Here is an 11413-nt window from a genome sequence, read left to right as displayed (position 1 = left end):
GCTGACACACTTCCAGCCACATGAGGTCTAGCATTGTCCTGCATTAGGAGGAACCCAGGGCCAACCGCACCAGCATATGGTCTCACAAGGGGTCTGAGGATCTCATCTCGGTACCTAATGGCAGTCATGGCTGTGCAGTCCTCCAAAGAAATGCCATCCCACACCATTACTGACCCACTGCCAAACCAGTCATGCTGAAGGATGTTGCAGGCAGCAGCTTACTCTCCACGGCGTCTCCAGACTCTGTCACGTCTGCCACATGTGCTCAGTGTGAACCTGCTTTCATCTGTGAAGAGCACAGGGCGCCAGTGGTGAATTTGCCAATCCTGGTGTTCTCTGGCAAATGCCAAGTGTCCTGCATGGTGTTGGGCTGCGAGCACAACCCCCATCTGTGGACATCGGGCCCTCATACCATCCTCATGGGGTCGGTTTCTAACCGATTGTGCAGACACATGCACATTTGTGGCCTGCTGGAGGTCATTTTGCAGGGCTCTGGCAGTGCTCCTCCTGTTCCTCCTTGCACAAAGGAGGAGGTAGCGGTCCTGTTGCTGGGTTGTTGCCCTCCTATGGCCTCCTCCATGTTTCCTGGTGTACTGACCTGTCTCCTGGTAGCACCTCCAGCCTCTGGACACTACACTGACAGACACAGCAAACCTTCTTGCCACAGCTCGCATTGATGTGCCATCCTGGATGAGCTGGACTACCTGAGCCACTTGTGTGGGTTGTAGAGTCCGTCTCATGCTACCACGAGTGTGAAAGCACCACCAACATTCAAAAGTGACCAAAACATCAGCCAGAAAGCATAGGTACTGAGAAGTGGTCTGTGGTCCCCGCCTGCAGAACCACTCCTTTATTGAGTGCGTCTTGCTAATTGCCAATAATTTCCACCTGTTGTCTATTCCATTCGCACAACAGCATGTGATATTGATTGTCAATCAGTGTTGCTTCCTAAGTGGACAGTTTGATTTCACAGAAGTTTGATTTACTTGGAGTTATATTGTGTTGTTGAAGTGTTCCCTTTATTTTTTTGAGTAGTGTATTATTTAGTTTATTTTGGTCATCACTTTTTCTTGTGTCTGATCCATTTAATTTTACTTCCTGTCTGTTTCTGTTTCTTTTCTTTTAAGATTTTCTGCCTCGCCATCATTGGTTGCACTTTTGTCTTTGTTGCTCTTATGTATTTATTGTTGTGATTTCCTTGTTAGATATCATTCTGTCTGTTTTCCTTGTTTGACCTTGTGCTCTTCAAATTCTTTGTGATCCATTAGATTCTAGTTTTAGTAGTTCATACTCTGCAGCATTTTTTATTTTATTTATGTTGTTTCCTTATCTCCTTAGTCTTGCATTTGGGTTCTCAACTGTCATAAGAGATTCACAGAATTAAGGAGCCTATCAAAAACAGTGGTTTTTGATAGCAAAACAAAAGCTGTCTATTTCCAAAACTATCATTTTCATATTTATTATTCAGGTTGTTTCCATGTCTGCGTCCTACTGTCTAGAGATTTACTAGCCGAATCCAATAGTGGTTCACCCTGTGGAGCATGGAAAGATAGTTGTAGGTCATTTCAATTAAAATTTTTTTACTTTATTTTCAAAAATAAGATAACATGCAGAATAGGATTTGACATAATTTAAAGATACTTAGAGAAAGATTAAAAAAGGATTTGAGACCTGGAGGAGGAGCTCATTTCAGGGTACCTGGCTGGGCTTTAGTCCATGATGCCTGGCTTTCTGTTAGCTCACCACCCACGGGAGAAGTCGTAGCAGTCTGGTGCAGTTCAGTCTTCAGATGCTTAGATTAGCTTTAGGGACAGAGAATGTACCCTCTCTTTTAGGGAGAAGGAGCTCTAGCTTGTGTGGGCACAAGAGATACCGGCTAGATCAGGGGTCGGCAACCTTTAATACGGAAAGAGCAATTTGAACCTGGTTTCCACAGAAAAGAAAACACTGAGAGCCGCAAATACTAGCGAAAGCCGGCTACCAAGAGTGACGCATATATTGAGAAACAAAAATAAATAAATCAATAAATAAAATGATTTTATTTTAATATTTCAAAATCACAATAATGTTCCAATTTAGAATTACAACAAAAACCAAACTGACAAAAATAAAATGTACTTCAATTGGACACTTATAATTTACTTCCGCAAGCCGCACAGAGCTGCAGATTAAGCCTGAAAGAGCCACATGTGGCTCCAGAGCCACGGGTTGCTGACCCCTGCAATGGGTACCCCTGCAAAGTTCCTTTGATCAGCCGACTCTGCGCTAATACACTACGTCTTAACCAGCTGTTCGCCGCTAGTAAGGGCAAGTAACTGGCACTTCAGCGGTCATCGCCTGGCATTACAGGGTTAATGAGAGCGACCCAAAGCCCAGGTAAATTTACAGGCGTGTCATACAATTAGAATATCATGAAAAAGTTGATTTATTTCAGTAATTCCATTCAAAAAGTGAAACTTATATATTATATCCATTCATTACACACAGACTGATATATTTCAAATGTGTATTTCTTTTAATATTGATGATTATAACGTTATTGTATAACTGTAACTGATTATAACTATATTGAATATACTGACTATATTCTGTGTAATTTCCAGGACTAAGACTGCAATACTGTGACTAAGGCCGTACTACTTTGACTAAGGCTGTACTAATTTGACAAAGGGTACTATTTTGACTAAGGCTGTAGTTACTCACATCTTTTTGAATTTAGTTCATCCACAAAGAGAAGTAAGCCTCAGAGCATCAGCAACAGGTCAGTTGATCAGAGCCTGCACACCAACATTATTTACTGGAGCTCACAATAGAAAGTCAGGGTTCTCCAGCTGACTCATCTTGAGCAACAAACACACACCGCTTCCAGCTGACTGGAGCCGTTGCTGTCCTGTCCTCGCCGCTGTGCTGTCCTGTTTTTGCTGTTGCATCCTATGTTTTTGCAGTGCATCCTATCATGGCTGCTGTCTGGGTCCCACTGCCGCATGGTTTATGGCCGCGGCTCGTTTATGGCAGATAATATCAGTATCAGCTCTGCTTCATACGCTGCAGCTTTCTTTTACCGCCCGCTCCAAAGCCGTAACTACGCGTATTTTACAGGAATTTACCCTGTAAGTAAATTTAAGTTCTGTGTAATTTCCAGGACTAAGGCTGTAATACTGTGATTAAGGCTGTAATGGACATGGACAATGTGACCACAACAAGACAAGTCCGTGTTTTCTCTAACAACAAGCCATGGATGACCAAGGATGTCCGTGTGCTGCTGAAGGCACCTGATGCAGCTTTATATTCCGGTGACACCACACAGTACAGCACAGCCAGGTCAAACCTCAAGCGCGGCATTAAGGAGGCCAAAAATGCCTACAAACAAAAAACTGAAAGTTATTTTGAGAACTCAGACCCACATCGGGCTTGGCGGGGGATACATCACATCACTGGCCAAAGCAGTGACATCATCCCAACCACCAGCAGTAGTAACTCCACACTGGTAGAGCAGCTGAACCACTTCTTCAGTCGCCACAAGGAGCAGAGACCACAGATGGCACCAATTACCACACCAGTGGCTCTCACTGACAGCCAGGCACGCATCTTGCAACCGGACACCATCACTCGCACATTACGAAGGATTAACATCCGGAAAGCGACTGGACCTGATGGCGTGCCTGGGAGGGTACTCAAGGATTGTGCAGGGGAACTGTCTGGAGTTCTCACTGACATCTCTGTCACAGTGCACTGTGCCTCGCTGCCTAAAGATGTCCAAAATAGTGCCGGTCCCTAAACACAAAGCAGTCACCTGTCTTAATGACTACAGGTCAGTGGCTCTGACACCTGTTATCATGAAGTGCCTGGAAAAACTAGTTCTGAGTCACATCAAGGTAGCTCTCCCACCCAGCCTGGACCCTCACCAGTATGCCTACAGGGCAAATAGGTCAACAGATGATGCCATCTGCACTGCACTCCACACCATCTTGCTACACCTAGAACAGCGACGATCATATGCCAGGCTGCTGTTTGTGGACTACAATTCTGCTTTTAATACCATCCTCCCTCGCACACTGTTTTTCAAGATGTCCAATCTCGGCCTCCAGCACAACATCTGCCTATGGATTCAGGACTTCCTCACAGACCGGCCACAGTCAGTCAGGATGGGACCCCATCACTCCACCACCCTGCTTCTCAGCACTGGAGCCCCTCAGGGCTGTGTGCTGAGCCCCTTTCTCTTCTCTCTGTACACACATGACTGTGTACCAGGCCACAACACCAACGCAATTAATACATTTGTGAATGATACCACAGTGGTAGGGCTGATCACTGACAGAGATGAGACCACCTACAGAGAGGAGGTTCAGAGACTGACTGACTGAACCTGACACTGAACCCCAAAAAGACAAAAGAACTGATCATCGACTTCAGGAAACAGCAGGACGAACATCAGCCACTGTCAAGTTTTTTAAAACTTCCTTCAGCTCCTGCCCAAACTTGAAAAGGGCTGGCTCCACACAAAAGGATGCTGGGACAGCTCAACTCAGTTTAAGTGCTTTATTGTCTTTTTGTTGGAATTGCAAGCTTTAGGTGCAATGGCAAATGAGCAGGTGAATTAATGGTTGAGTTGGGTTGAGTAGGTTGATAACAGACATACACATTAAACATCAAGTTATAACAAATTCACGGCACCCTAAAAAAGATTTGTTTTAACTACGTGATTGATAAAGGCACTACTTTTAGCGAGATGAACATTTACTTATCCAAACATTTTCTTAAGTCATATGGTCCATCAAACAATTTTACCTTTATTTACACATTTAAATATTTATTGCATCTTACTCAAATAAAATGTTCTGCAGATTAAAATTTATCTGGGTCATTCATGAATTAATGTTCAATCAATTAGTGAGCTGATCTTAAAATATCTCATAAATATGAATTATATTCAATGCAAGTAGTGAGACACATTACCAAATATTCTTTCAATAAACTTTAACTTTGTCCTACGTTCATCCAAAGAATATTGTCAATTTAAATGAATTTTTTACCATACCAGTGGTGTCTTCTGTTGGAGCTGTGAGCTGCAGGTCTTTCTCCTTGGTGTGACTGAAACCGTGAGCTCCACAGGTGAATGGAATAACCTACTGAGAGAGGCAGGGAATGGAGTAACAGGACCGCTTGTTTCAGTGCGAGGCGCACTGCTGCTGGGTGGGCAGTAAACCCATTTTAAATCTCACTCTTGTTTATCTTGACAGCCACTTTCCATAAACAGGGACAGAGTGGAGCGAGTCTCCAGCTTCAGGTTCTTGGGCACACACATCACTGAAGACCTCACGTGGACAATAAACACAAACTCACTGGTCAAGAAAGCACAACAGTGACTTTATTTCCTGAGAACACTCAGGAAATTTGGTCTGTCACAACATCTCATGGTCACCTTTTATCGCTGTACCATTGACAGTGTCCTGACCCATGAGATACTAACATGGTACAGCAGCAGCTCAGCAGCTAACAAGAAGGCAATACAACGAGCCATAAAGGCTGCTGAACGCATCATCAACATAGTTAATAGACTGAAGTGAGACTGAATTTCACTGCATGTGTATGTATGTGACAAAAAGGTGTTGTTGTTGTTGTTGTTCAGTTCTTGTACTTGACCTCACAAATCTTAGAAACGTGGTGTCTAACCAGATACTTACCCTGGATGGCATTACTTTGGCCTCCAGTAACTGTGAAAAATCCTGGAGAAATTTTTGACCAGGATATGAGGAGGCACGCTGGTATTTGGCTTTTTCATTGGCTTTAGATGAAAACAAAGACAACATGGACAGTTTATATAAGGGCCGTGAACGCCTCTGTCACTGAGGAGTTCTTGGATGTAGCTGTCATGCATAGGATGACAACAGAGAGTGACACATTTGAGGTGGGGAGAAGGCCATAATTTAAAAATGATTCATTCTGGGCAAAGTTCGTGGTTCAAAATACTGATGGTGCACCTGCAATGTGTGGAGAAAAAATTGGCTTGGTAGGACTAATAAAGGAGAACATTTAAAGAGCAACTGTTGCACACCTCTAATAGCACTGCATCATCCATCGAGAAGCTCTGTATGGAAAAGCTCTGCAGCTGAATCACATAAACGCTGACAGCTGTGAACTTCAGGGTGGTCAGGCTCACTGCCAGTTCCAGCTGTTTTTGCCAGAGATGGACTCTGAGCATGGAGACGTGCGGTACCATAGAGAAAGGTGGTGGTGAGGTGGTGAGCCTAGGGAAGAGACCCACTATTGTTCATCTGCATCATCACATGAGCCAAAATGTTAAAATAGTTGTGGGCTATTAGCACCAGGGGTTTTAGGTGAAACCACTGTGGGACCTTGAGCCATCAAATGATGTGACTTATTTAGATCACCTGAAGTAAGCTGTGAGTGGGGATTGAGGCTCCTGGGAAGAGAGCTGAGGACTGCGTTGTAGCTGCTTTTCTACCTCCTCTTTCAAACTGTCTGCCTTCCCGATCCAACATCGACAGTGCCCCCCATCACCTTCAGATGGAGTTAATAAAGCATCAAAGCAACAGTGGCCTGAGAACAGCGTTCCAGGAGGTTGAAATCAAGGACGTTTGTCATCTACTGCCCCCTGACTTGATGCCGCAACTCTGACTTTGCACTGCCTGTGTTTTTTCCATGTTTAGCAGCACCTATCTGTGCAAACAGAGCTTTCAGTCATGACTCTAAACACGACTGAAACCACAGATCATGCCTCTCCAATGACAACCTTCAAGCTTTTTACGAATCGCTACACTGTAAGACCTAAAACCAGACACTGAAAAACTGACCACTGATATCTGAACAGGAAGCAAACAGGTAAGCATTTTTAGCAGCCTGAATTTAAAATATAATATAAATAGTTTAATTTGACTTCAGTTTAATGCCTCTACTGGTATTTTGTTTTGTGTTGCTATTTTCACATCAGGATATATGTGTGAAGCTGGATTGGTTTTTATATAGTGCTTTTCTACTGTAGTAGAGCACTCACAGTGCTTCATACAACAGGTTTGCATTCACACACATTAGTTTACTATAGTTAAATGCTTTATATCTAACATTTGCACCAATGAATACAACTGGGGAAACTTAGGGTTCAATGTTTTGGCCAAAGATACTTTGGTATCCAGACTGGAGAAACCAGGACCTGAACCACCAATTCGTTGATTACCTCCTGAGCCACAGCCACCCCGAAGATTGTGTGTGATATGGGGGTTTTAGGTTACTTCCAAACAATTTTCAGGTAATATTTCCAGGTGTCTGTACTTTACTTGAGTATTATTTTTCTTTTAAATTTTACTCCCTACATTTTTACACAAATATCTGTACTTTCTACGTCTTACATTTTCAAACGAACTCGACACTTTAGGTTTAACATCTGCGAGAAGTTTTCATTTCCAGTCACTGTACCTTTAAATATCAAACCAATCTGAGCCTAAATGTAGGAACAATAACACATAAAGGGACAATCCTATTAGTGTGGGGCTTATTGCATACAAAGAGATGAAAAAGTGAAACCATATATCATTTATAGCGCTATAATCAGGGGTTGCAGGGGGCCAGACTGAGGGCAGATGTCCGTAAGTTGTGGTCACAGTACTTTTTAACTTACATCTTAGCTTGCGCTACAGAAGAGGAGTGAAAATAAAGGGAGTAATGTGTTGCAGGTAATATCAAATGCAAAGTTTCTAAATGCTCAACAAATATCAGCAAACACACAAAGTGTGTGCAGTTTGTCACACAGTGTGTCTGCCAGCTAAAAGAAGAGCTGCTGTATTTCAGGGAGAGCAAAGAGAGAGAAGTTCACTCAGAGATGGAGAAAGAGAACAGGAGAGGAAGAAGAGAGGTTAGATTTAAAGGGAAGGACTGCTGAGTGACATCTGATAAACTGCTAATTTAAATCTTACACTTTTTACTGTGAATTAATGACCATATTTACAGTATTATAAATGAAATGTGCTTTGTGTTCTATCAATTGTGCATCTAATTTTATTAGTGGATCTAATTTTATTACATGCACAGAGTCATTCTAGGCTCAGCTACTAAGACAAGAGAATGCCCCGCCTGCCCCTTTCCTTCCAACCTGTCTGTCAGACCATGGCAGAAAGCTACATGCACCACACAGCAGGCAGAGGGCGCCCGTTACCCTACAAGTGGAGTAGTGTGGTAGTCGCTGCTGCGGCGATCACAATACTTTGGGGGAGGGGGGGAGGTCATGCTGCCCTAGATGAAAAGCCACCCTGGGCGGCTGCCCATGTCGCCCATATCAGAAACTGCCACTGATAAACAGATTAGTTTGCTGTACTTTGGTGAGTTTACAGTAAAGCTCTGTGTTGGTGCAGAGCAGCTGTGCTGTTCATGGTCAGAGTTACAGGTTACATCAGTGCAGCAGAGATGAGTTTGAATTTAAGCTGATGATGCTGAGATTCATTCACTGAATTCAACCTTTATACCAGCACAAAAATAGCAGGTAGAAACGTCCTCCAAAGAGTTACTTTTCCTTTCTTTGAGTACATTTCAGAGCCTGTACTTTTTTACTTTTACTTGAGTTAAGACGTTGAACCAGTACTTCAGCTTTTACCAGAGTATATTTTAACACAAGCATCTGTACTTCTATTTAAGTACACACTGTGTGTACTTTTGCCACCTCTGTATAACTGATAAAGTTTGACTTGGTTACTTACTTGAACAGCGTGTTTTTGATGTTGTCACATGGTTTGTTTTTAACCTTGTAACTTTGATAACAAAGGAACACGTCAAGCTGTAATAGAAGTGATAAATAATCTTTCTTTCTTTTTTTCAACTGAGTGATGAAGTAACCTGCTACCAGCTTACTCCTTCCAGGTTTCAGCGTGTTCATTTATCAGACAGGAATCCAGAGCTGGGAAGTAACGAAGTACAAATACTTCGTTACTGTACTTAAGTAGATTTTTCAGGTATCTGTACTTTACTTAAGTATTTATTTTTCTGACTACTTTTTACTTTTACTCCCTACATTTTTACACAAGTATCGGTACTTTCTACTTCTTACATTTTCAAACAGACTCGTTACTTTTTAACGTCAGAGAGAAGTTTGCATTTCCAGTCAGTGCGCCTTCAAACATAAAACGATCTGAGCCTAAATGGAGGAATAATAACATATAAGAGACAATCGTACTGCGTATCCTCCATCACCGGGGCTTATCTCGTACAAAGGGATTAAATACGCAAACCCATATAATTAATGTATCATTTATAGCGCTATAATCGGGCCGGACCGAGTCCGTAAGTTGCGCTGCGGCACATAAACAGCTTAGCTAGCGCTACTGAAGAGGAGTGAGCATGAAGGGAGTAACGTGTGGCAGGTAAATGCAACGTTTCTAAATGCTCAACAAATATCAGCAAACACACAAAGTGTGTGCAGTTTGTCACACAGTGTGTCTGCGAGCTAAAAGAAGAGCTGCTGCATTTCAGGGAGAGCAAAGAGAGAGAAGTTCACTCAGAGATGGAGAAAGAGGACAGAAGAGGAAGAAGAGAGGTTAGAATTAAAGGTAAGGACTGGAAAATAAACTGAAGTATGCTGACTTTGTGTAATTCAAAGATTCTATGAAAATGCTGCAGTTTAGTGTTTAATAAATAGGTTAGTTTGTTGTACTGTATTTACAGTAAAGCTCTGTGTTGATGGTCAGAGTTACAGGTTACATCAGTGCAGCAGAGATGAGTTTGAATCAAAGCTGCTGATGCTGAGATTCATTCACTGAATCCAACATTTCTACAGCCTGTATGCTGTCAGTGTAGGGGATGGAGATCAGCTCAGATAGCTGTGTAATACTGGGTTACATCTTTGTGAGTTCAGTTCATCCACACAGAGCAGTAAACCTCAGAGCAGCAGCAGCAGCAGGTCAGCTGATCACAGCCTGCACACCAACATCGTTTACTGGAGCTCACAATAGAAAGCTGTGATTCTTCTCCCCATGCAGAGCCACTACAGCTGATCTTAGGGTTCCTCCACCTTCTGAATCCCACTGTAACCCCTGAGTATCCTCATGTTTGTGTTTAGGTGGAGGCACAGTCACCCTCCACTATGGAGGACACAGAGAACAGAGCTGTGTTTAAATTCCCTTTAACAGTTTGTGTCCTACATAACAGATTCAAGCTGAGTGCATTCATTAGAATTAAAATTTAAATTGGAATAACATTTGTATTCTCATGTACTATTTTATATTATTACAATAATATATAATGAGGTTCGGTTTGTTTTACACAAAAATAGCAGGTAGAAACATCCTCCAAAGAACTACTTTTACTTTCTTACTTTGAGTACATTTCAGAGCCTGTACCTTTTTACTTTTACTTAAGTAGAGAAGTTGAACCAGTACTTTGACTTTTACTAAAGTATTTTTTAACATAAGTACTTGTACTTCTACTTAAGTACAGAATGTCAGTACTTTTGCCACCTCTGCAGGAATCACACAACACACTGGAATAAGGAGTCAGTTATTAAATTTAATTAGCCAATCACACAGATTTTACAGATTGATCTGGACCAGACTGTGAACCATGACTGTTTAACTCTTTTCTTACTTTTTATTTCCCTTTATTCTCTTATTTCTCTGTATTCTCTCTATTTTCTCTTTATTCGCTTTTAGTCTTTACTCTTTATCTGTTTTATCAGGGCGTGCTTCTCAGTGGGTTGATCACTTCCCACTTGGGCTCTCATTGATGGCACCCTATTAACTCTTTGTCTCTTTTACTCTTCTAAACTCTTTTTTTCTCTTAAAACTCTTTTTTCTCTTATTATTAAATTTCATTAGCCAATCACACAGATTTTTCAGTTCGATCTGGACCAGACTGTGAACAATGACTGAACTAATACAGAAGCAGAATCAGGGCACAAACTCTGAAACCTATCTAAGCCAGTCCAGATCTCATATACTGAGAGCTTATCAGCTTCTGTTACATCATATGCAAAGAAACGTGCAACAGGATGGATCTCAGCAGCCACTTCTCAGATGGCCTCAGAGTTTCTTCTTATCGCTTGTTTTGGTTTCCTTCTTGTTTGCTCAGGGCACCATTGTCAGAACCTCGGACATCTCTGATTGATAAACACATACCCACCAAGAACACAGTGTGCCTGGCCCACCGAACAGATGTACTGCTGTTAAACAACTATTTTGTTTATGTTATACTCTAAGGCAAAATTTCTCTGGCAATTAAATGTGAGAATAATTAAAGCAAATGCACATCATGATTATATTTAAAGCTTCACAAAACTCACTTCCTTCAGTGGCTATAATCAGAGTGTGTGTTTCCTCTGTGAGTGTGTGCTGAGCTACAAAGAATGAATGAATGTGCGACTCACCGAGGAGAGACAGGTGGAATCTTCATGGTGTCTGGATGACGACTGAGA

Source organism: Archocentrus centrarchus, unplaced genomic scaffold, assembly GCF_007364275.1.
Source record: "Archocentrus centrarchus isolate MPI-CPG fArcCen1 unplaced genomic scaffold, fArcCen1 scaffold_24_ctg1, whole genome shotgun sequence".
Classification (NCBI taxonomy): domain Eukaryota; kingdom Metazoa; phylum Chordata; class Actinopteri; order Cichliformes; family Cichlidae; genus Archocentrus; species Archocentrus centrarchus.
The sequence above is the reverse complement of the archived record's forward strand: the minus strand, read 5'-3'. Positions refer to the sequence as shown.